A 27,059-nucleotide genomic window follows, 5' to 3' on the forward strand; every position below is an offset into this window, starting at 1 on the left:
CAGAAATAACAAGACTTTGAAGTTTTCTAAATTTCCTAAAAATACAAGACTGATACTGCAACTCTGTGGACAGAAAGCCATGCTACTAAGTTGCTTCAGTCATGTCCGACTCTGTGCGACCCCATAGACGGCAGCCCGCCAGGCTCCCTCATCCCTGGGATTCTCCAGGCAAAAACACTGGAGTGGGTTGCCATTTCCTTTCCCAATGCATGAAAGTGAAAAGTGAAAGTGAAGTCACTCAGTCATGTCCAACTCTTAGCGACCCCATGGACTACAGTCTACCAGGCTCCTCCATCCATGGGATTTTCCAGGCAAGAGTACTGGAGTGGGGTGCCATTGCCTTCTCCAACAGAAAGCTATCAGTTCAGTTCAGTTCAGTCACTTAGTCGTGTCCGACTCTTTGCGACCCCATGAACTGCAGCACGCCAGGCCTCCCTGCCTATCACCAACTCCTGGAGTTCACACAGACTCACGTCCATCGAGTCAGTGATGCCATCCAGCCATCTCATCCTCTGTTGTCCCCTTCTCCTCCTGCCCCCAATCCTTCCCAGCATCAGAGTCTTTTCCAATGAGTCAACTCTTCGCATCAGGTGGCCAAAGTACTGGAGTTTCAGCTTTAGCATCATTCCTTCCAAAGAAATCCCAGAGCTGATCTTCAGAATGGACTGGTTGGATCTCCTTGCAGTCCAAGGGACTCTCAAGAGTCTTCTCCAACACCACAGCTCAAAAGCTATAGAAAGCTATAAAATCACCGTACCTTGTTATTTCAATGAATACAGTAGATACATACTTTGTTGTCTGTCTAGCATCTTTTTTGAGGAAAATGTCCACCCTTCACTCATGTGGTAACCACAACTATTATTCACAAGATGATTTGGTCCCTGAGGCAATCATTAATTGGTCTAAAGTGGATATTCCAAGCTGGGCAATAGTCTCCTTCTCAGAAATCTGAAATTGAAACTAACAGATTTTCAAATCAGGCTAAGACAGACTCTTAAAAATAGTTATAACCTTGAAAACTATGTGCATCCATGTTGTTTACTATATAATCTGGCGATCTGAGAAAACTTGTGTTTTTAGGGAAAACAGAGTGGATGCTTAAAGAGAAGCAGAAGTAATAGATAAGTTTTAAAAGTACTTGAATCCTTTGCTCTAGTTTCATGAGGTTCCCATATGTTTGTAATATTTTTTCTAGCTTAAAAAAGATCCAACTAATATATCATAAAAAGAATATGATACATATTAATAAATAGTAACTAGAATTACAACCAAAACTTAGTCACCAAACTTTTACAAGGGTCTGTATCTTTCTTATGTTCATATCATAGTGTACATAGAATAAGATCCTTTCTGTTTACACAATAAAACATTAAATATAAAAATAATTTTTCTTGGTACAATATATAAAATCCATTAAATGTTTTGCTTTGTGGGGATGGAGACAAGTTCTATAATTTCATGTACAATTTTATTCATCTAATAACACACTATTTTTTCAAATATTAGCATAAGTTATCTGGGTACAGGTTTGTAAGATGTGTTTAAATATTTTTTCTGAGTTAAAAACCTAATAATGATTAGTTTTAAAAAGCAGCAAAAAGCAATAAACTATTTTTGGTAAACAATTAGACAAAACTATTGAAAATGCAGCTATAAAATTAAAAGACAATTTGCTCCTTTGAAGAAAAGCTACGACAAACCTAGACAGCATATTTAAAAGTAGAGACATCACTTTGCCAACAAAGGTCCACATAGTCAAAACTATGGTTTTTCCAGTAGTCATGTATGGGTGTGAGAGTTGACTACCAAAGAACTGAGGTGCTGGAGAAGATTCTTGAGGGTCCCTTGGACAGCATGGAGATCAAATCAGTCAATCCTAAAGGAAATCAACCCTGAATATTCACTGGATGGACTGCTGCTGAAGCTGAAGTTTCAATATTATGGCTATGTAATGCAAAAAGCCAACTCACTAGAAAAGACACTGATGCTGAGAAGGATTGAGGGAAGGAGGAGAAGGGGGCAACAGAGGATGAGATGGTTGGATGGCATCATCTGTCCAATGGACATGAGTTTGAGCAAACTCCAGGAGATAGCAAAGGACAAGGAAGCCTGACATGCTGTAGTCCATGGGGTCGCAAAGAGTTGGACATGACTGAGCAACTGAACAACAAAAACAACTGAAAATACATAAGCCCTAGTGTTGGATTAAAGAAAATACCAGATGGAAATTTAAATATATCCTAATTAACTCAGTAACCACGAATAACAGAAAAGAGACTCTAGATTCTCCTTAGGAGAGGAATTAGGGTGGGTATCATGAGGTGTTTCTGAAGTAGTAAATGCCCTGATAACAGGAAAAAGGTTTGAATTGTGAACAGTTTAAATATGTAATCAATAAACTTTTGGACAAGAAAAAAAATTGTTTTGTAAGACCTGAAGCGAATGTTCTTCATGCAGAAGGGGCACCTAAACTTAAAGAACACCCAAGGCTAAAAGAAGACTGAACATTTATCTCTGTATCTGTCTAAAACTACTCTAGGATCACTGGCCCTTTTTCAATTGCACCTCAATTCCTGGGTTAATTTGCACTTTGCTAAGTAAAGTCTGAGATTTCTTTGGCTCCCACTTAGTCTCTCTTAAAGAAAAACATATCCCCCCAAACCAGAAAAAAAGGCAGCCTGAATTGTCAGTTATAAAGACAGATTTGTAGTGGATCAAGTGACTGTGGAATATTGTTAATAAATGAACTATGCTCCATCACTGTAAAACAAAATACCTTCAGTCTATTTGACTAGAAAAGGAAAAAAAAGACAAATTATTATGAGTATGTGACCACATAGAGTCATATAATGATAGCAATCTGTTGTGCCAACATTTCATTTTCTTTAGGTCCAGGATTATACAAAAGAATATTTTCTTATAACAAATTCTTGTGTGTCTCTTCATTTATTCCATTTTATTTAGAATTTTTCATTTCTGAGATAGCCTCCTGGGACACGCATCTCATTTCCATGAGGGTCCCTGAGAGACTGGAACATACAGTATTTACTTCAGAACAATGTCAACAACATATTGCAGAACATTTCATCTAAAATAATAATAGAAAATGTTGAACCATCTTTCCATTTGGAAAATATATCTGGAAGAATGTGATATCTGATGCAATCCACATTGCTTAAATACACTGTGCCATCTTAGCTTGTTTTGGGAATTTAAAGATACATATATGTGTATATGAGTATATTCATATATATATATAAAAGAATGGAACAGTGAAGAGAGATAAAAGGCTATTTCCTTAGGGAAGAAAAGATTAATGGATATTATATACAGTGCCTGGCACAGAGTAAATAAGAGCTGATGACCTTGTGTAGTCAGTGAGCTGACGAACTTGTGAGGTCAAAAGTGAGCTGACTACCTTGTGAGGTCAAAAGTAAAATTACTGAATTTTTAAATAAAGAAAATTTTTCTACAAAGTAAACTGTTACTTACATTAATGTCCTAAAATATGTTCTTTCAAGGTCCTATAATCACTTTCGCAGGAGCATTTTTAATTAATCCTTTGAACTGCATGGTCAACATCAAACACAAGGCCAATGAAGGAAGATAATTAAATTTACCCATTATGTTATTCAAGTTTTTCATTCAGACATGAGAATATTATTTATCAACTAAAAAATGGAAATTGTTTGCCATGTGGATGCTAGACAGTAACCCACCAAATTTCCCTCCCCCTTTATCAATAATAGCAATCTATAGGAATAAGATTTCCTAAGATTCAGAAACATTTTTCTTGTTAAGCATTCTCTCTCCTGGCCTCCACTAACTGAGATTTTCAAGGCTGAGAGCAATGCTAACAATCAGTGAGGTGTTAAATAAGTGCATGCTCTCTGCTAAGGGTTTACATGTATTATCTTACTCAATCTTCATTATGACTTCATAAGGTATGCTCCTTTATTTTTTAGTTCACTAATACAAAAGCTGAAGTACAGAGGGATTACGGAATTTGCTGAAGAACATATAACTACTAGTGCAGTTATGCTCCAGAGACTGGGCTTGTAGCCACTATGCCTAAACATCAGGCAAAGGTATAGAAAGAAATGAATAATGAATTCCACTATTTTGGTTTACTAGATATAAGACAGAACTTTACAAACAGATTCTAATGTACAAACTACTTTTACCTGATTCTGAGTGTCATCCTTAACATGGGTCTACTTCCTACCTCAGGAAGACCACTAACTTAAGTTCTTTATTCAAGAATAATATAGTCATGCTGATTTTCCAACATTCTCTCACCTGCAGTCAAAATAAAATGTGTGAAGTTATTTGGTTTAGGAAGAGGAGTATTAGGCAGAGAATTAGACAAATGGTTTAATAGTAACAGGTGGGAGAGGAACTATGTACTTAGTACACATACAGGGACAATTAATGAAGCCATAATGTGGAGAACGCTTGTATTTCAGGTGAGATGTTTGAATTACATTTTTGTTGCTTCTGCTGTATTTTTTGAGTCTGAGATTAAAATGTATTCCTACCCATCTATTTTAAGATTCTATATTAAAAATTAAAGATTTCTATCTCAGCCTAACATAACACAGACTTCACAAGAAAGCTTTGGAGCCAATTGCCTGGGTTCAAATTATGATTCCATCATTTAGTAGCTTTGTGGCCTGGAGAAAGTTCCTTATCTTCCTGTGCCTCAGTCTCCTTAATAGTAAAAAGGAAGGATGAAATTGTTGTATGAGAGTTAAATAACTTAGAACAGTGTCTGATCAAAAGTAAGAAATTTGTAATTGCTCAAAAAATATTACCTTTACTTATTATTACTATTACTATCTTTAGCTATTATTACTAATAATTACTATTATTATTAACATTACCATCATGACTATTTTTTGTCATCCATCTATTTCTGAATAGCATACTTTTTAATGATTTCCAGATATCTACAAAATGAAAGCTATTTGTGCAATGCACAATTTAACTTTTGCACACACTCACTGTTTTGGAGCACCAAACTCCAAAATACCAAAGCAAAGAAACCAGAGCAGTTATTTCCATTATTAACTGAAAATACACTGGATAACAACATTAGCTGGCGAGAATTTTAAAAAAAAATCATGTTAGAATATTCAAGTGCTGATGATTATAAATATCTGAATCTTTAGAGATATTAGATGGTTAAATTTTTAACTTTTTCAATAAAACTCCATATTTTGAACAAGAAATTTCTTTTTTCCATCGTTCTTCATATCAAAAATTATCCACCAATAAATTCAACCAACTTGTATCCATTATAACAATTTCATATAGTCTGAGTTTCAAACTCAGTTCATGATTAAAACAAACAAAGCAAAAAAACAAACACAGCAGCAACAGAAAGAAAGCTACTGTAATTTGATAAAAGTGTTTACAAAAAGCCCATAGCAAGTTTCTTCTTAATGGTGAAATACTAAAGGCTTTCAGTCAGATCAGGAATAAAACTGCCATTATTCTCAGGTGATGTAATCATGTACAAAATCCAAAACAGTTAACAGAACACTATTAGATTAATAAGTGAGTTTAACAAGATCAATCACCATATACATACAAGGTCAATATTCAAAATTAAAATTGTATGTCTATAAATCAACAACAAATAATATGACACCCTGTGTTATGGGCTGAATTGTGTCTCCACAAAATTCATATACTGAAATTCTAAACCCCAGTACCTTAGAATGTGACAGTATTTGGACATCCTTTAAAGAATATGGTAAAATCAGGTTACACAGGGGGATCTTACTCCACTATGACTATGTCTTTATAAGAAGAGTAGGTGTTTTATACCTTATATTAGCTCACAGATATATACACAGACACAGGGAAGACCACATGAAGACATAGGGATAAGGTCATCTGTAAGTTAATGAAAGAGCCTCAGAATGACACCAATCATACTGACACCTTGATCTTGGACTTCTAGCCTCTACAAACTTCTATTGTGTAAGCCATTGACTCTGTGGTACTTTGTTGTGGCAGCCCTAACAAACTAATAAAACATTGGCACTAGCATCAAAAATACTCAAACACAAATCTAAAAGGATCTGCAAATGACTTCTACACAGAAAACTTTAAAACATTAAGAGGAATTAAAGAAGACTCAAATATATGGAGGAATATATTAATACTATATATTAATACTATTCACATTAATTGACATAGTATTAATGTAGTATTGATGCCAGCTCTTTTCAAATTAATTTATAGATCTAGTATTGTTTACTTGCTAAGTCGTGTCTGATTCTTTTGTGACCCCATGGACTGTAGTCCGCCAGGCTCCTCTGTACATGGAATTCCCCAGGTAAGAATACTGGAGTGGGTTGTGATTTTTCTCCTCCAGAGATTAAGTATAATCCCAATCAAAATCCCAGCAGAGGACTCCCTTGGTGGTCTAGTGGTTAAGAAACCATCTGCCAATGCAGTGGACACAGGTTCAATCCCTGGTCCAGAAGGATCCCACATACCATGGGGCAACTAAGCCTATGGGTCACAACCACTGAGCCTGCGCTCTAGAGTCTCCGAGCTGCAACTACTGAGCCCACATGCCTAAAGCCTGTGCTCCGCAACAAGAGAAGCCACCCCAATGAGAAGCCCATGCACAGCAACAGAGTAGCCCCACTTACCAAAACTAGAGACAAGCCCAAGTAGCAATGAAGACCCAGCACAGCCAAAAATAAATAAATAATTTTAAAAATTCCAGATTATTTTTGTAGAAACTGGCAACTTGATATCTAAAGTAGCTGAAAAACAGTCATAATAATTTTAAAAAAGGAAAAACGTTGGAGAGATTACACTACCAGATATAAGAATTAGTATAAAATTTGCAATAATTTAAAAAGTGTTCTAATGACATAAAAAGAAACAAATGAACCAATAGAATAGAGAATTCAGAAATAGATCCACATATATAAGGTCACTTACTTTGTGTCAAAGATGACAATGGGGTATAGTGAGGTCTTTTCAAAACACAATACTGGGATAAACGGATATCCATTTGGAACAACAAAAAAAAAAATGAATCTTTACTCCTAGTTCACATCATACTCAAATCAAGTTCAAGTGTACATCTAAATGTGTAAGTAAATAATAGCTTCTAAAAGACTGTATAGGAGAATACTTTTCTTACTTTTGGGTAAGTAAAGATTCCATTAACAAGGTACAGAGACACCTTGCACGTGTGCTGTTGTTCCAGCTGTGTCCAACTCTTTGTGACACTATGGACCATAGCCTGTGAGGCTCCGCTGTCTATAGGATTCTCCAGGCAAGAAAACTGGAGTGGGTTGCCATTTCCTCCTCTAGCAGGGCTTCCCTACCCAGGGATCAAACCTGCATCTCTTGCATCTCCTGCACTGGCAGGCAGGTTCTTTACCACTAGCACTACCTCAGAAGCCCACAGAAATGCCTTATCTAATCAGAAAAGAAAAACTGATCATCTGAATTTTTTAAGCAGCGGAGTAGAAGACGTTTCTACCACAGAATAAAAGATATCTGTATTATAAAACCTCTGTCTGACAAAGGACTTATATCAAAAACATAAAGAACTCCTAAATTAATATGAGAGAGAGAGAATCAAATATGAGAGAGAAAAGTTGTGAACAGACTTGGCTGGGCACTACCCAAAAAAGAATATTAAAATGGGCAGAAAAAAAATATAAAATGTTTCAATCTCAGCAGAGAAATGCAAATTAAAATAATAATGCATAATATTATATGCCACCAGAATGACTAATATTTTTTAAAGTGGTAATGCCATGTGCTGACCAAGACATAGAGCAACTGGACCTCTTATACATTACTGGTGGGAGTATAAATTGTCACAACCATTCTGGAAAACTATATAGTAATATTTACTAAAGTTGAACATATGCGTACCCTATAATCTAGCAATCTGACTCCAATATACATTTCTAATAGAAATGAGTCTACAAGCACACCAAAAAGATATATACAAAATAGTCATAGCATTTCCTGTAATAGTCCCAAACTAGAAAGTGCTCAAGTGACCATCCACAGCAGAATGAATAAACAAAATATAGTATTTTTATAAATTTGGTTACTATGCTGTAATAAAAGTACACAAGTTACTGCTTTGTGCAAACACAGAAGTATCTCATAGACATAAAAGGGATCAATAGAAGGCAGATATAAACTCATAAATACTGTGATTCTAATTATTTCATGTTTAACAGTAGACAAAAATAACCCATAGTGACTGAAGCCAGGGTAGTGGCTACCTTTAGTGAAGAGAGAGTAGTAAATGGGAGTGGATAGAAGAGAATTACTAGGGTGCTCTTTTGTTTGCCTTAAAATATTCTTTGGAGCCTTAAAATAGTCACTGAAGTAAATCTAAATTTTAATCAAACTTTTTAATTGAAGTAGAATGCATATATAGAAGAGTTTATCAAAGTGGACAGCTTGATGAGTACTTACAAACCACCCACTTAACTGCTACCCAAATCTACCCACTTCAGCCTCTTCACACATCACTCTCAACATTCACTGTCAGCACTGCAGCTGTAATACCTTTCTCTCAGCCTCATAATATTCACCAGGTTTCTCTCCTACCTGCTAGGGACCTTTGCTCATGCACATATGTGGAACGCAAATGCTCTTCCTTGTCAGCACTTAATCAGATACTGTTCAGTATTTCTTACACTCAAACTTCACTTCAAGGAAGCCTTTCATAACCTTTGACCAGTTTAAATTCCTTATCACCACCTCTTATACTTCTCCTTTGTAGAACTTGTTATAGCTCCAATTCTGTGTTTTAGACGGTTTATTTTATTAATATCTATAGATGCTAACAACTACTTACGTAATTAATTAGTAATTAACATAGACATCAATTATAAGATGCTAAGCAGATACTCACCATTATACTCCTAACAGTAAGCATAGGGCCTGTCACACAGCAAGTAGTCAATGAATATTTGTTAAATAAATGAATGAAAAGAAATTTGATACAATCAGACAATAAAATAGTATGGAGTTAAGAAATATATATTAGTGACTTTTCCTTTATACAGCAGTTTTTATTTTTGCTGATGCTCAGGAGTGAATTTACAAATATTTACACGTTTTGGAAACCATCACTGACACCAAGATACAAAGTTTTCCAATTGCGGTATAATCAACTCTATGCTCTAAAATGTGTTCCTTTTTCATTTAGCAAATTTTCTTGTACTGGGAAGGGTAGGTACTTCTAAATTTTTCGTAACTATATCCATAGTCAGAAGTTGAGAACACAGAGCTCCATAACATGGGTAACTATTGATAGTAAAACCAAAACAAACAAAACCTCAAAACCTCTTTTTAAATCACTCTTTATATTCTCTGGAGAAGGAAATGGCAACCCACTCCAGTGTTCCTGCCTGGAGAATCCCAGGGACGGGGGAGCCTGGTGGGCTTCTGTCTATGGGGTCGCACAGAGTCGGACACAACTGAAGTGACTTAGCAGCTATATTCTTGCGGGGAAGGTGGGAAGGGAGGGAAAAAAAGAATACTAACCTTATCAATCTATGAAAAGTTTAATCAATTCTCAATATGATGTAGAGAAAAAGATGACTCAAAATCATAGTTAGAAATAATAAAACCAAGACACAAAACTGACTGTCTTCAAACTTCAGTTAACATTAACCAATGTCATTCCAAAGCTATTTATTCAAAAGCACGAGGTATTTTAAAAAAAATCACTATTCTACTAACATTACCCAATAGTGTAAAAATAATAAAATAGTTTAGAAACACCAAATACCACACACGTGGAAGAATACAGACCAAAAGCTTGCCATCTGTTAAAATGGCCTATTGCTGACTGGTACAGAGCTGTATTCTTTTTTCAATACTAGAAGGAAGCCTATGCAACATGAGTTCATCATTCTGCAAACTATCTCTTTTACTTGCTATAGGTTGAGCAGATACAAGACTCTTTAAACCCAACACATGGAAGATCATTGTTTAAGAGTTAGTGCCTTCTCTCTCCTGAGTTTAGAGGGGCTTAAAATAAATAAATACATTAATTAATGGGGCTTCCCTGGTGGCTCAGCTGGTAAAGAATCCACCTGCAATACGGGAGACCTAGGTTTGACCCCTGGGTTGGGAAGACCCCTTGGAGAAGGGAAAGGCTACCCACTCCAGTGTTCTGGCCTGGAGAATTCCATGGACTGTATAGTCCACAGGGTTGCAAAGAGTCGAACATGACTCAGCGACTTTCATTTCAGTTCTCAAGTTAAAAAGCCCCTGCCCTTAATACCATATCATATGTCTTTCTGACCATGCTCTTGGATGTTTGTAAGGTCACAGAGAGGCCTGTCACAAACATATCTAGAATGATAAAATATTTAAAAAAAACAAACTTTCTGTTTGAGTTCCCTCATTTTTAACAGCAAAGTCATGAGCTTACATGAATACTAGTTTCTCTCTACCCTATCCCTCATTCAACCCTTCCTCCCTACTCTCAGTTTTAAAAATAAAATCACCTCTTGGGAGAAAATTAGAGAATCCTTTTATTCCTTGTCTGAGGAAATGGCAACCCACTCCAATATTCTTGCTTGGAAAATTCCGTGGATTGAGGAGGCTGGTAGGCTACAGTCCATGGGGTCGCAAAGAGTCAGACACGACTGAGCAACTTAGCTTTGCTTTGCCATAAGAAACAGATTTTTGCACAGGCTGTCATGTTGTTATCAGAACATACGGCTCAAGTTATGCAGAACTTTTCTACTCATTCCCCTTAATCCATCCCATATTCTCCCACTTCCCAGGACATACAGTTAAGAAATGGCTGCCAGTGGGAAGTACATGCTTCACTGTTAATGGGAATAGGCCATCCTACTGCGGGAGTAAATAACATCTGATCCTTAATGATTCTTATGTAATTCCAAACAACAGATACTTCTTAATACATTGTAACTTTTTTCTTCACTATGCCAAGTCTAGTATTACAATCTAGCAGTCTAATTAATGCAGTGGAAATTATTCCATTTTGTTATATTCACTTTTAGTCTCAATTCGTATAGTTGTTTTTATATAAATGTTGTCAAAGTAAGTGTAATTTTCTATCTTGTTATAATATATGTATCTTTATGTGTTAATATATAAGGCTTTAGCACTGAAATAAATATATTTACTGGGATATACTATGGCACAAAATATCTCTTTTAATGGGATAATTTGTTTAACCATTGCCATAATATTGTACCCCCCTTTTTTTTTAAGATTCAAATGGATCTACTTTACTGTACAATGGCTGTATATATATGTGTATGATGTTGTGTGTGTCTGTACACGCTCATGCAAGTACAGATACAATTTTGAAAACACAATTATGTATTACATATGTATATATTATCCATAAGATATATATAAAATGTATTTTTACTCATGGAAATCAAAAGTTACTATGATCATTAACACTCCTTGAGTGACTAATGTGCTTAGCACTCTATAGAGCTTTTCTCCAACTCAGCATAAATCTATAGGGTTGGAATTATTTTTTCAGGTTACAAAGGAAGAAGCTGAGGTTCTGAGAATTAAATAATAATGACCAACAACATGGTTATTGGAGCAGCCTGTTCTTGCAGCACAGGCTGGCCTGCCCAGGCTCTGGGACACAGCGATCTGATGAAAATGCTGCAAGTCTCACCTTCAGTTACTCATTCTCAGCTTCTCTCTCTCAAGTGGCATTACACCCCACTTCCTGTTCTCTGTGAAGTGCACTGGCGGCTGGGCGGGTCCACTTACGCCAGGCGACCATTTCTATTAGAGTCGAGGGAATCAGTGGCGCATACATATCTCCTAAGCTCTGGCCGCTGAGAGGGCCTAGAAGCAGGGAGATCATAATGGCAGTGGGAACACCAGCATTCAGACCTTGGTTTTCAGATCCCATTCTCCAACGAAAGAACAAAAGCTCCATGGAGAAGTGTTTGGTTTCAGGGCTGGATATGATGACGAGACAGGCGGAGAATCTCCCGGGCCATTAGCAAAGTCTTTGAGTCCATTACCAGGTACAGGAGATGCAGGAAGGCAAGGAAGCCTGCTCCTCTGAGGTCTGTGGCTGGATTTGTTCCCCGAAAGCCCAGACCTTCCCAGTGGTCTCCGTGGAGGGTACAGTCAAACTTGGAACCAGTCAGCTTCTTATAGATGGTCTGCAGGACTCAGCCATGCATGGGGTCTTGGCTAACCAGGTCACATTGAGCGATGGTCAAGACCAAGTCCTTTTCTTCACAGAGGCCTTGGTGGAGCTTTGGAGGCCTGAAGAGGTAGTGCCGGAGGGCAGCGAGCCCAGTCCTTTGGATGGTGGGCTGGATTCTTTTCTTAAAGGAGAAGAGGTCCACTGTCTGGAAATGCTGTAGGGCCTCACTGAAGGAGATGAGCCACCCAGGCTGGTCCATACTGGCCTGGCTCCCTGTCTCTGGGTGGATGCTGTCCACAGCTTCCCATTCTTCTTGGGCTTGGAGGACTTCTGTACTCACAACACCGGGCTCCCAGCCATTCGCCTCTGCTGTCAGGGCCTGGAGGACGTTGTGTTTCTTCAACTCTGAGATAGCAATTCCTCTGAAAGCCAGAAGAGCACTGCTGTCCTTGTCACATGGTGGAGAGGACCCAGCAGACACACTTTCAACCTGTCCATCTCTTAATTCTTTCTCATGGAAAGAGTGAGAGTTTTCATTCATGACTCAAACTCATTTGTTCAAGTGATTTTTGTCCTTGGGCTCAGAAAGGAGTTTAACAGGTCTGAGATTAGAAGCTATGGGGAGAGCCTGGGATTTGACTGTTCTACCATTGCCCTCCTTCTTGGCAGTCGTTCAGACTTAGAACAAGAAAACAGTCCCTGTGTGCCCTCACCAGGGTGGAGGTTTCTGTGAGTCCTGAAAGAAGTCCTTGAGGACTCACTCTGAAGTCCCAGCCCTTGGGAAGATGATTGGCAGGTATGGTGACCACAAGCTCAGTGAGGCTGTTTTATTACTGGGTTTGAATTGAGTTCAGCAGTGTTGAATCATGACCAGCTTTACATGCCTGCTAGTGATCAGTTATGGCTGGAGCCCCGCCAGGACTCCAAGAGGGGCATTCACGATCACCGGTCATCCAGCGAGTCCGCGGCAGAGTGCAGACCACGACCCAGGTCTCCCGTCTGCCAGGATCGGGAGTCTATCTCGGTCCTACAGCTCTCAGCCTTGTCTCGCCCCAGGGCGACCATTTCCGCCCCACATTCCTCCTCCTCTGACCCCGCCCGGGGATCGGGGCTGAGTCCCGGAGTTCCCAGTTCTTTGCTGTTGGGGTCTCGCAGCCCCGCCGGGCCTCCTCCACGCAGGAGCGCTATTGTACCTCTTAATTAGAGTAGCAAGTTCTAGTAGTTTGCTCTTCCCTGAGAAAGCGCTATACTTTTCTGTTTTCCTAAATTTGTCTCTTGCCAGTTCTAAAACCCTAAATAATGAGCTTGTTATTCTCATACTCCTTTCCAATTCCCTTTGCTCTTGGCAAATTTTCTCTAAAGATACTATGACCAGAATCTAAAGAAATAGTCTAAGGGCAGAACTTATAGAACTTGCATTAAATAGAAAGGCAGGATGCTCTCTCCTTTCTTCCCTTCCTCCTTCTCACCCCATCCTTCATTTCCTCTCTCCCTTCCCTTTCTTTCCCTACCCAAGTTATTTTTCTGATGATTATGAGACTTAACTTTCCTTTTTGGTTACAAATACATTTTATGCTGATATGCCTATCTCCTCTGTTCCAACTACCAAATTTGGACCTAGTGCAAATTTTATGAATGACACAGAATATAGGAATATCTGTCCCCTATTCTATGCTCATGGAAATATGGGAAAAGGTGTAGATATGAAATAGTAATTTTTCTACTGTGTGTTTTAGGAGGAAAGGAGGAAAGGAAAGAGTTAAGAGAGAAGAATCTGCTATAAGGATAGAGACCCCAGGGTCTTAATGTCAACAGCCTGGCTGTCATAGCCAAAATCATTTTATCAAAAACTGAACTTAGGTATTAAAGGTGACACTTCCCAGGTGGCACTAGTGGTAAGAACCTGCCTGCCAATGCAGGAGATGTAAGAGATGTGGGTTTGATCCCTGGGTGGGGAAGAGCCCCTGGAGGAGCACATGGCAACCCACTCTAGTACTCTTGCCTGGAGAATGCCATGCTCAGAGGAGCCCAGCAGGCTACAGTCCCTGGGGTCACACAGAGTCAGACATGACTGAAGTGACTTAGCAGGCATGCACACAAGTATCAAAGAAAATGACTAGTCACAGGAGCAATGGAAATCACAAGTTTGTGGGTCTAGCAGATTCTTGCTCCATTACTTTCTGGCCACTGGGTATTTGGCAGGTGTGCCTGGGAGGAGGTGTCATGCTGGGGAGCTTCCCATTTAACTCAGGAAATACCTTGCCAAGAGCTGCAGCAGTGTCAATATAAGCAGGAATAAGATTCCTACAATAACATACCCATAACAACCAGCTTGCTAAAGCAACCATTCGGTCTTCTGAATGTCAACAAGGTCACAGACTATAATGCGGTTTCTTAAGCTGATAAGAGGTGAAGCTAGTTTTAAAATTGTCATATTTTTCTAGGTTCACCTCTATCATGAATATGAGGAACATTTCAGTCCTATGCTTTAAGTCTCTATTTTCCAGGATAATGAATGTATCGTATACATCAGCATACGCCACAACATAATCAATATCTTAACTGCTCCATAAGATGCTGATGGATCTCAAACTAGGAAGACAGTGATGGGCTCTCCTTTGATCAGAAACTTCCTATTCTCAGTCCTGAATCTTATACTCTTCATGAGTCAAATCATATTGTTACAGTCAATGAACAGATCACTGATGGCTATGCTCTCCATTTTGTAAATGTTTTCAGCATACTAACAAAGAGCTCAATATGATCCAAGTCAATTTAATTTGATATTCACTACCCTTTCTCAGAACTGCATTTGCTGGCAATGCAATCCAGTGATCACGGAGAATGATAGTGCAAGGGTTATTTTTATGAACAAGTATATATTGATCTAGGGGTCCTTGTCATGATTTAAATAATAATTCAACCTACCATTCTGTAAGCAGTCTTGGTTATTCCGCTACATACTTGTTCACATGAAGGCTAAACTCCCACTGCTTTGCTTACTGGCATTTGCTATTCACTTAACAAATAACCGGGGTACCCAAATATAGACAAGGCACCATGCCTACTCAAATTGTCCAGCATTTTGTTTGTATTAGGAATAAACTGTAAGCCACCATATTTTAACATGTACTTTCTTTTCATGATAATTTTTAATATTAACTAAAACAAGCTTAGTTTGATTATGTATTATATGCATTTCTTCATTCAAAGACTGTCTACTTATTTCTTCCATTATTTTCCCCTGTCTCATTGCCCATTCTCTTTCCAAAAGATTTACCCTAATTCCATAATGATAGTCAACAACAAGGGGCTTCCCAGGTGGTGCTGGTGGTAAAGAATACACTTGTCAAAGCAGGAGATGTAAGAGATGTGAGTTCAATCCCTGGGTCGGGAAGATCTGTTGGAGTAGGAAATGACACCCCACTCCAGTATACTTGCCTGGAAAATTCCATGGGCAGAGGAGCCTGGCAGGCTACAGTCCATGGAATGGCAAAGAGTTGGACATGACTGAGCAAGTGACCATACATACACAATTAACAACCACCATAATAATTACTTAAAATATGGAAAAATATTAGAAGCTTAGTCACCTGCTGAGACCTCACAAATTACATCACTTTCTGTTGAAAACCATGCCCTCTTATCTTGTTTTGAACAAAGTGAGTCTCATTAATGCCAGAGCAGCCTTCCTATTAGCATGAGTATTTAGCTTAGTCAAAAACTCAATTAGTTCTCTAAACTGCTAACATGGGTTAATTTCTAGCAAGTGATATTCTTCCTAGAAATTTTCATCATGTTTCACATAAAAGATAAAAAACAGAAAAGTTGGTTGTACATTACAACTTTTTTTCAGCTTCCTGGTGAAAGACAAAGGCTCAGTCTCTGTTATACACAAAGAAAAATTTTTAGGAACCATAGAGTTGATTTGAGTACTGGAAAAGTCAGTCTAGTTGTTTGTTCCGTTGTTTTTTTAATACATAGAATAAATACATTACTGAAAAATTAACCCTAAAGTAAAACTCTGTTCATACTTTTCTTCCTTCATTAAGAAACTTCTGAAACTCAAGTTTTTACATTTATCTTATGGAGAAAAAGTAGGAAGCCATGCTGGTTTTAATTCTGTTCATATACTTTCAGGGGTGGCTATATTTTAAAATAGTTCTCTGTGATTTCTTAATCAAGGTAAAAAGGACTATTCAATGGGTCAAAGACATTCTTAACCCAGACCTTAACTCATCCAATTTAAGTTTAGCATGTAACATTTTCAAGGTCAGTTCAATCCTTACACCTAGGCAGCGAATATTCTTTACTTCAATCTCTCATTTGATAACTTGAAGTTATGCCTTAATTTTCCTAACTGGAAAATGATAAAAACAATGGCTTTAAAATGCTCATTTAGAGAAAAAGCTTATTTCTTCAAACTCTTCTTATGAAACTGAACAATTTAAAATGTTACTTTACAGTTTTTTATATTTATAATTAAGATACAGCTAATTATCGATATATTGGCACCAAGACATCATATGAATCTGTATATTTAAATGAAACAGTCCATGAGTGGAAAATTATTGAGTTTGGGAGATAGCTATATGGGTATTCATAATATTATTCTCTCTAATTTTATTTATGTTTGAAAATTTTCGTCATTTCAAAGTTAAAAAAGAAAAAGAAAAATTAAGCATTAAATAGCTACCAAAATACCACTAGTCTCTACATTACTATTTCCAACCACTGTTCTATCAACAAATAATTGCCCATTCAGTTTGCTTTTTATTGGTGAACCCAAACTATAAGTTGTCAATTTCTCAACAGTTAAAGAACAATAAGTAGTTGACATTGGGATATTTACTCATCCTTTGTAATATAAATTAATATAAACAGTGACAATATTTTAAAGATTATGCTCTATTATTAAAAATAGGAAAATTGCTTTATAAATTAAATATAGGATAGCATTTAAAGAGGAATATTTGAAAAAATAAAAGTTATTTGGAATAACTCTTGAAGAAACTTATACATAAAACAGAAAAACTGCAACACTATGTTGTTATGCAGACATTTATTTAATTTATGTTGATAACTCATTTTGTTTTTAATTCATTTACTAAGGCCTTCCAGGCATCCATTTCTATTTAGGATCATTAATACTAGAGTGGGAGGACTATTTGTTTGAATCTATGAATTGTTTTCTGATATGTGATTTTTTCATCATAGCTAAGTGACATAGCTAAGTGACCATCGTAAAATGACTGCATCATCTGTTGTTTGTTGCCAGGAGGATATAATCTTCGAGCAACTGCATTCATTTAAATTCATACTAATACTGCATTCTTCCCTCTGAAGTATGAAAGATCATTCTCACTTTTTACTTAGCAATTGCTATCTGCCATGGTTTCTGGAATGCTTTATTTATATATTCCATAATTAAACTTATTTATTACTTAGACTTTGGAGAAGGCAACGGCAACCCACTCCAGTACTCTTACCTGGGAAATCTCATGGACAGAGGAGCCTGGTAGGCTATAGTCCATGGGGTTGTAAAGAGTTGGACATGACTGAGAGACTTCACTTTCACTTTTCACTTTCATGCACTGGAGAAGGAAATGGCAACTCACTCCAGTATTCTTGCCTGGAGAATCCCAGGGACAGAGGAGCCTGGTGGGCTGCCATCTATGGGGTCACACAGAATTGGACACGACTGATGTGACTTAGCAGCAGCATTACTTAGATTTAAGTAAATAAGATATTTGCTTCCTAAAACGTGATCTTACCTACTAAATATCCCTAATTCTTCTCAATTTAAGTGAAGTTGAATTTTAAAAACTGTCCCCTTATCAAATTTCTGATTTCTAACCACACATGGCTCTGGGTGGCTTGGGAATCCTCAGTCCCCTTTTCCATTCTCCAAAAGGAGCATTATAAATATTTAAAATTCTCCTCAAATCCCTTAATAACTTCCATCATCTCCACCCACTAGAGGTAAATGGTCTTACCTCCAAGACAACAGAGAAAAATAACAAACAACAGGTAGTCAATTATCATTCCATTTCTCCTTTCTAAATATATCTATATCCTTCTGTCCAGAGCTAACCTACAAACATGTGCTCTTCACACCATCACCCTCCTATATCTTCCTGTATCTCTTTCAGTTGCTTGGCCTTCAATAACATCTCAATAGACTTCTTCTTCTTAACTTATAGACATATCCCAATCTCTCTCATCTCACAAAACTCATTCCTTCTACTGATAAGCCATTTTTTTTTCTTTCTTATCAAAACATTTCATGGGGCGTGTAGGGAAACAACTCTCAATCCTATATAATAGGATAATATTAATAATAATACTTAACACTACATTAACTCATTCAATCCTCACCACAACTCTATAAGCTAGGCAGTATTTATCTCCATTTTATGGGAAAGTAAATTGAGGCACAAAGAGGTAAAGTGACCTGCCTAAAGTCATCTAGCTAGTGATAGCTGGGAAACCAGGTACCAGAGCCCAGGTTCTTTCCAATTATGCAACACTTCATCCCTTGGGTAAGCATATTTACTCACGTGACTTTATTAGTTACACACTAATTATCACTAGCATCAATCTATCCAGTTTTAATTTTTCCCTAGTTTCATTACCTTTTATGTTGAGATACTTTGATTTCAATATAATCAAAAGACCTAGCCTCCATCTCTTTTCCCCCTATGCTTTGTCTACACTGCTACAAAATAAAAATCTATCCAATATGCTTTTCACCTTACAAACCTTCAATGACTCTCCATAACCTACAGAATAGGGTCTTCAAACTCTTTAGCAAGACACAGGAGACTCTTCATAACCTGCTCCAAAATTACCTTCTCACTTCTGCTTCTGCAATTACTTATATATATCCTCTAACCATCACACTCTGAGATGTGTTTACCATGCTTGGTCACATCTTCTGTTGCATATCGAGAACCTTCTCTATGTTCAATGAACCATTTGGGAAGTAATTTCTTCATTCTCCCTCAATGAATCATTACTGTATTTTCTGAACTGCCTCTCCTTCACTTTCCCCAGGTAAAGCTAATCTCTCTCTCTTACTTCTATATTACCAAAATATTTGTTGGGTTTTTTTTAAACCTCTGTCATCAAAATATAACACTGTACTGTCATCAGTAGTAAAGACTATGAGCTCTTAGAGAACTGGAACTTTCTCTTTTTGATATTTGTAACCAGTACCCAGAACAGAGCAGTCACTCAGAACATATTTGATAAATGAATACATGTAGCTCTTTTTTATTATTCAAAATCAATGTGCTCTGGATATAGGAATATAAATGAACACATCATAGGAGACATCATAATCACTATTTACCTATAAAATGCCTAAAAACCTAACAATATGCAGAGAATATCTTTGTTCAAATAGTGATATAAGTATAGACTCTTTCTTGAAGTGCCAGTGAACAAAGAACTCTACCATTTACACAAGCAATCTTTAAGAGATAAAAAATACATAAAGGCAAAAGAAGTCGGAAATGTTAGGCCTATCTAAAAGCCACAAAACTTGATCATAAATGACCATCATATTATAAATAAGCTACCCACATGAACCAAACAAACACTGAAGTTTTAGTCTCAATAGTTTTTCTTGCTGCTCTAACTCCTGCGTGTATAACATAAAATATTTTGGCACTTGTATGATACACCATGGCATTTATTAAATGGTTTACTAAATTACATTTATAAATCACAGAGGCATCAGTTTACATGCCAAATGCTTACAAGTTGTGAGGTGGATTGAAGCTGCTTCACTTAAGTGGAGGAAACTCATGGCACAGTTTTTGCTTATATGAGTAAACTGTTGCAAGTAGATCTTTAAAGAAAAATTCAGCCAGAAAGCAATGTGATTTCCACTATGTTTTAAATAGCAGTTTCCTCTGCAGGCAGTTCCTTTTAATTCTACTGAGAGGAAAAAAAATGCAAAGGTTACAAAATAAGGTGATGAGAGAAATGGAAAGTAGTACAAACAGAACAATAATGAAATATTCAGAGCAGTTTAGTTACTTATGCTACAATGAAGTCGACTTAATGTGTCTTATTTCTTTAAAAACTATTGAGTATCTCACTGAGAGTTTTTTCCTAATTTATAGTACATTCTAATATCAACAGTCTCTGATGGCATTTAATAATATGAGTGGTCTTGAGTGATTCTGATCCTGAAGTGACTTCCTTATACACTAATGTTCACACATAGGCTGGTCTAGAGTTCAGAGTTCAAAATAATTCAACTTTTAATACATACAATGAAAAATTACACCTAAGTCACTCACCAGAACACAAAAGCAACATTAATATTGCTGTTGTAGACTAAACAAAAGCAGGAGTAGGCAGTCTTTAAAACTTTTACTGTTTTTCTAGCCTCCAACAGGAAGAGCATTTTGGAAATACAGGGCTCATTAAAGAAGCCCTTTAAACTACTGTTGGAACTCAAGATTGTTGCCTTATAGAGGGAACTCTACACAGAGATTTAATGATCGTTCTTATTTATACTTGTCAGTATTTTAAAATTTTATACTCTACAAAGAACAGCTGATGTTTGACATTGCAACTTCATTGTTAAAAGCATAGTATATCAAAGCCCAAGACACAAAAAGAGAAACAAAACTGATTTGTTAAGTAAAAACCTTATCATGTACAGTTTACTTTCCTTCCTGCATCACCAAGTCTGTATGTTTATCTTACTTGCAATTTATGGACTAAAACTCAAATGAATTAAAATTAATTAATTTTTAAAAACCAAATGCAAATATTAAATCACCAAAATACAAGAACAAAAACAAATCTCTAGGAATGCTTAAACAAAAATTTTGGAGCTTAAAAAAAGAGCTATTTGCAAGCTTTCCTGAATTAACAAAAGGGCAGGTAATAATGATGGCTTGTATGACAATATTGTCTTTGTTAGTTTAGCCCCAACAGAACTAAAGATTTCCTGATTACAACTTGGTAATCTAAGTCAACTGAAAAGATTTCTGGGGAAGGGAAACAAAGAGGAGTCTGAGTGCTAGCATTTAAGTGGAATGTATTACCTAAGTTTATACTCTTCATTGTGGGACACTGTAAATAAGAGGGGCTCCTACTTTGACAGCCCATGCTAGGTCATGACCTGAACTCACTGTACTGGTGTAAAAGAGAAAGTTCGGCGGGACTCTCAGATTTGCATGCTTCTCTGCTTCACCTTGACATAGGGCCTTACAATGGAGTGTTCACTCTGTACTCTATCTCATTGTCAAGATTTTTAAACAGTTGCTTTTTTATTGTAATGAGCCAATTATGAGCCAGTCACTCATGCAGTCATTAACAATAGATTTTTTTAATTGCATTTTTAATGAATTTTATTTTGGATAAAAGCCCTTAAAAGCACCTATGGCAAAGGGTAATCATACGCTGAATTAACAGCAAAATCTGTTTAATAATTACTTGTCTTTTATTTACTACAACAAAATAAATTCCAGTGAGAACGCTAAAAAATTGACAATGTCAGGGAAGAAAGGTTGCAGGGCTGGAGAGAGAGTTGTATGCTGCTAAAAAATAAAACTGAAAACATGACTTTTTCCTTTCCTAACTTCAATACAAATAAAATAACATCTTATCAATATAGACCTTGCTCTATATTTAGAAAATAATGTTATTAATATTTTATCCATAAGCTATTGAAAATGCTTAATATAATTATAAAATAAGCTAAACTGAAAAGGGAAAAGAAGCTCATTTCAATTTTAATGTGCTCATTTCTAAAGTTGAATATACAGATATTAGTTTTTTAAAAACTGTGTTGTTTAAACAAAATCTATAGTGTAAAAAACTTCATTCATTTCAAAATACTTCCTATGCATGTATGAATGGAAATGTCCTTGCTGAAGATAAAAAAAATGATCTTAATGAAAATGTGAATGTATATTGTTTGTGATCAGTCAGATACATAAATGTATTTTTTTAGGTTGACTCTATTGAAACCTCTTAAGTCTTAATCATAATGAAGAGCTCATTACCCAATGTGACTTAATAAATCATTAATCAGTAAGTTTTAAAAGTGTACAGTGACACTAGAAAAATCTTCTCATTGGGGGCCATAAATGTCATACTTTGGATAGATTAAAAAAAATAATTCATTCAAATCACTCATTGGTGCAAAGAGACAAAAATTACATATATGTTCATATATACACATATATATTTATATATGTATAAGCAAAAGTATTCCCAGAAAAACTGTCACTATACACTGATTTTGTTAAGAAAATAAAAACTTTTTGGAATGTTCAAGGTTTTAAAAACATTGCATTTTCTGCCTCAAGAATGGGCTGACTAAAAGCATGAGGCTCTGCAGACTCTGGTTAATTAATCTGCGGCTGAATGACAGCGCGCCTAGGGGCATGGCGCTGGCATCCCACACAGGGTCCCAATGTGCTTTAAGCCTTGGATAGCTACATACTGCACGCCAAGACTTTGCCCAACAAATAGCAGAGAGGCCTTCAGAGCCTTTCTTCTTCTGTCTGAAACATTCCATTAATTAATGTAATCCCTCTTTATCTTAAAGTTTTAATAAATTTAGGTGAGGCAAAATCAACACATCTATTGCACTGAATGCTACAACTAGTTGCCCTAAAACTTTTCTTATGTACTCCAAAGGCTTCTTCACAGAGCATAAAGAAAATGAAAGCAAAAAATAAAAATAAAAATGTTATAACATATTTAGAAATTTTTAGACATGCTACGTGATCTATAAAATATATAAATATTTGTACAACCTAATGTTTAAAAATTCAATTAAATGAATCTGGTAATTTCCATTCTACCAGACTTTAAGATTTTGTTATAAAAATATAAATCATATATCCACCCCAAAATACTTCGAAAATTACTAATACCTAGTCTTGAGGAAGGTGAAGCTGTGTTTTTAGCAACAGGATACAAAGGACATTCTTCTAATCCCTTTTACTGCCAGAACAAAACATCTTTCAAATCAAGATAAAATCACTGCATCATGAATGTTAATATCATTCTGAGAAAAAATAATACCTTATGACTAGAAAAGACTATCCCTTTAGGGAGAAATGTTGTGTTAAAGTGGATTATTCTCTTAGTAGTATAATAGAATAGCTTCTACCTAGTCTCAGATGGAAAATCAAAATCTGCATTTAAATGGAAATATTTTAAAACAGATAGGACAAAAGGCTAAAACCATAAGGAATATCTCCATCCCTACATTTCAAAAATCCAAAATGCTTCATGAGAACTTTTCTGTATGGTACAGCTTTAAGATTTTGTTTGTATGTTTGTTTCATTTTTATGAAGAGCTTGCAGAGTAACATAATTTCACAGTTCTGTGATTAACACATACTATTTGTGCATATTATATCAAATTCGCAAATTGGTGCAAGAAGTAGGGCCACAAAATTTTTACTATTACAAGAAACAGATTTATGGTTTAGGTTTATGCAGAGTTAAGAGTGAGTTCTCTATTTTCTTCCTATTTTTAACCATGCTGTTTTATATGTAATTCTTACAAGGCAATAGCAGTTTGCTGAAACCAAATAAAATCTGAGTTTCTTCAGCATTGACTCAAATCACCACCATGGTTAGAGTAAAAAGAAAGCAAAGTGCTAGGCAGTATTATAACAACTGCTCTTTGCAACCTAAAAGATTATTTTCAGCTCTTCAATAGTTGGGGCAATTTTCTTAAATCCTGAAGGAGCCTGACAGCACTGCACATTTCTTAAAGCTTGCATTTACTTTTACATTATAAAACAATAAAACAGCAGGGTAATGTTCATGCAGTTTAGAGACTTGTAACATTACCGCAAATAATTCTACTGTATTATGGCAAAACATAAGCTTTTTAAATGTAAGGCTGACTAAAGAAAGGGCAATCTATATTCATTGAAAGTACACAGACAAATAAGGTTGAAAATGTAACATAAATGTTGTATCTAGTTCTAAAATAATATTTGCAAAAGGTTGAAAAAAAATCCATGCTGGATGAAATTTTTTGTCATAAATTAAAATACAATTAATTTCAAGGGTGGTGCTTATTGGCAAGGGAAAGGCTTCTCTCCTTTCTTTGAGTTACAATAGACTACATGGCTCTGCCGCCTCAGAAACCAACTACATTAGGTAATTTGAGCATTTTCCTCAACATTGTTGTAAACCAAGATACTCTACAATTACCAGCTTCAAATATGCAAGCATTCTGACAGTAGTCACATTTGACTACTGGACTCTAAACAATAGGTCAACATGCAAAACTTGGCCATACCATCTCCTTTCCAAAATCAGCTCATCAGCTCTGAAATGTTTTTATTGCTAGAAGCTGCTGGCTTTTGTACAGGAAACTGTGTGGATCTCTTTACTTAAAAGATATAGAAATAGAAGGCACCTTATTAAAAAGTGTAATAAGAACAAAAACTCGTGCATATGTACTGAACGTTTTTCTCACTTTCAACAGGTAATTCATTTCAATCCAGTTGTCCATGATTCTCCTAAGGGATAACCATAGGGATGAAAAGAATAAGAGCATTTATCTGCAGCAACCTAATTCTCATTTACAATAGAGCTTCCATGCCTGCTCCCAATTCCCTACCTAAAGCCCTCATTCCCAAACCTTCCAACAGAAAAATTTTTAACTATCAGTGGGAAATGATATAACAAAATCTAATCATTAAAAGTAAACCTTGATACATATCATCATTAATCTAAGTAGCAAACTAAATTTGGGAAGCTGTATATGGGACATCACAGAAGATCTAAGACTCATGGATATTTTAAATCATCTGCTTTACAGATGCCTAGAGAACAATTGGAGAAACATAGCAAATTATGATTTAAAAGAAACTACCTCTCCAACCTTGCAGATACTAGGCTTTTAGAGCTAATGCTTGAAGAAACAGACGTTTAAACTCAATACTCCTGTCCTAAACGAATGGTACTCTCAGTTATTAGATAAGCAGAGTCTAAAATCTCACAATTCTAAGTGTGGCCTCGCAACAGCAGCAATGGCATCACCCAGGCACTTGTTAGAAAATCTTAAGCTCTTCCCAGGCCAACTGAATCAAAACATGAATCTTTAATAATTCATCCAGATGATTTATCTGTAGTTTGAGAAGCTCTGGTTGAAGTTTTTCTCATTCCACCATTTATTATTCACTGAGAGACATAAAAGAACAGAACAGCTTATACCCATGAAAACACATTAATATTAGAGATGACCACAATTTAAATAATAAAAGAGAAAACGGGGAAAAAGCAAGTAAAACAAATAATTAAATTAGATCTAGAAACTGCACTCTTTGCTTTTAACACTTGAAAATTCACTTATATGTGTGGATGTGCATGCACAGACACATGTGAGAGGAGAAAGAGCAAGAGAGAAAGGAAAGGGAGAATGAGAATGAGAGAAAAAAGAATAGGGAAAGAATGGAACTGAAAGAGCATACATAGGGTGTAGATGTAGATATATTCAGGGCTGAAAAGTAGGCGAAACAAAGTGAGAACCCAGCAGGTTGGAGAAGAGCAGCAATGCCCTCTTCTTAACCACTTTCCCACACACTCTTACACATGCCCAAGACAGGGTGGTGGGAATGTTTTTCATCTCACTACCAAGAAACCATCAATAAATTAGCATTAAAAAGCAAAATATGTCACAAAAACCAGGATTCCCTAACTATATTAAAAACAATGCAAGTAAAGATGAAAAGAATTAGTTCTGAGAAAGTAAAGAGACCAACACCACAAGGTAACTATAATACTAAAAAGGTGATTTAATATTCTTTTTCCAAAGTCTAAATAATCATTCAGAAATAAGTACCATAAAATAAACATTATTTTGTTTTATTCTTACAAATGAATGCACTATTGTTACTGTTACTATTTCTATACTAAAACAGTAAATTTAAAGTAGTAGCAGTATAATTTTTATTGTTCTTAATCACATAATAAAAATAGCAAACAATTAATAATACAAGTTCTAAAAGAAAGAGAAACATATTTTCTATCAGACATAAAGTAATGGCTTAAACCTGCAGTAATAATTTGCAGAGTGTGAGGTTTACCTAAAATATTACATTTGATTTTAATGTATATATGTATATATATACATCTAAAAAACTAATCTACTATGATTAATCCAATATTTTATCATTTATTTAATGAGAGAAAATATTGACAAATTTGATGATACCAATAGCAAATAAACCAGTCGATATCCAGGAGAACATAATGGTTAGAAAACAGAACTTTCTGGGAAAAAAATGTATTATAATTAATGTTACATTGTACCAGTTAATAATAATGTATATGTCTACATCTGTGTCTGTATTCATCCACATGGCACATTATTAGTAAACGTTGTACTAAAATTCAGCTCACTTTGCAGCTGATCATCTATCGAATATAGCCCCATTAAATCACTGAGACGGACTTCTCACAATAATAGAGGGAAAAAAATCACCCTGTGTCTTGCATTTCATGACTGAGCTGCCCTAACACATATCTCTCTAGTTTTACTCCAAGAAAAAAAAAATGCAATAAAAGATGGGCAGGATCCTACTCCCAGCTTGTATTCACCAAATGCCAGGAACTGTAAAGACCGGATTCCAAGTTGAGGTTTCAGATACTTATTAAACAAAGAATCAGAATTTCCAAATATAAATAATACATGTACAAACAGGTATACTATTTATTAAATCAACTAGGCAATTTATATCAATGGTTTTAAAAATAATCACATACTTTGATCCATTAATTCTATGTCTGAAAATCTATCCTAAGGAATTAATTTTTTAATGTAGACAATAATTGATGCACCCACATCAAAGTGCTATTATTTATAGTAAAAATTAGATTC

General features: G+C 35.9%; 1 protein-coding gene and 1 pseudogene across 1 annotated transcript in view; both read right to left on the bottom strand.

Moving 5' to 3' along the window:
- DPH6 (diphthamine biosynthesis 6) overlaps nucleotides 1-27,059 on the bottom strand; it is a 192,586-nt gene that overhangs the window by 123,958 nt on the left and 41,569 nt on the right. The window lies entirely within an intron of this gene.
- LOC105615667 (ELMO domain-containing protein 3-like) lies at nucleotides 11,866-12,796 on the bottom strand (annotated as a pseudogene).

The sequence above is a fragment of the Ovis aries genome, chromosome 7, assembly GCF_016772045.2.
Source record: "Ovis aries strain OAR_USU_Benz2616 breed Rambouillet chromosome 7, ARS-UI_Ramb_v3.0, whole genome shotgun sequence".
Taxonomy (NCBI): Eukaryota; Metazoa; Chordata; class Mammalia; order Artiodactyla; family Bovidae; genus Ovis; species Ovis aries.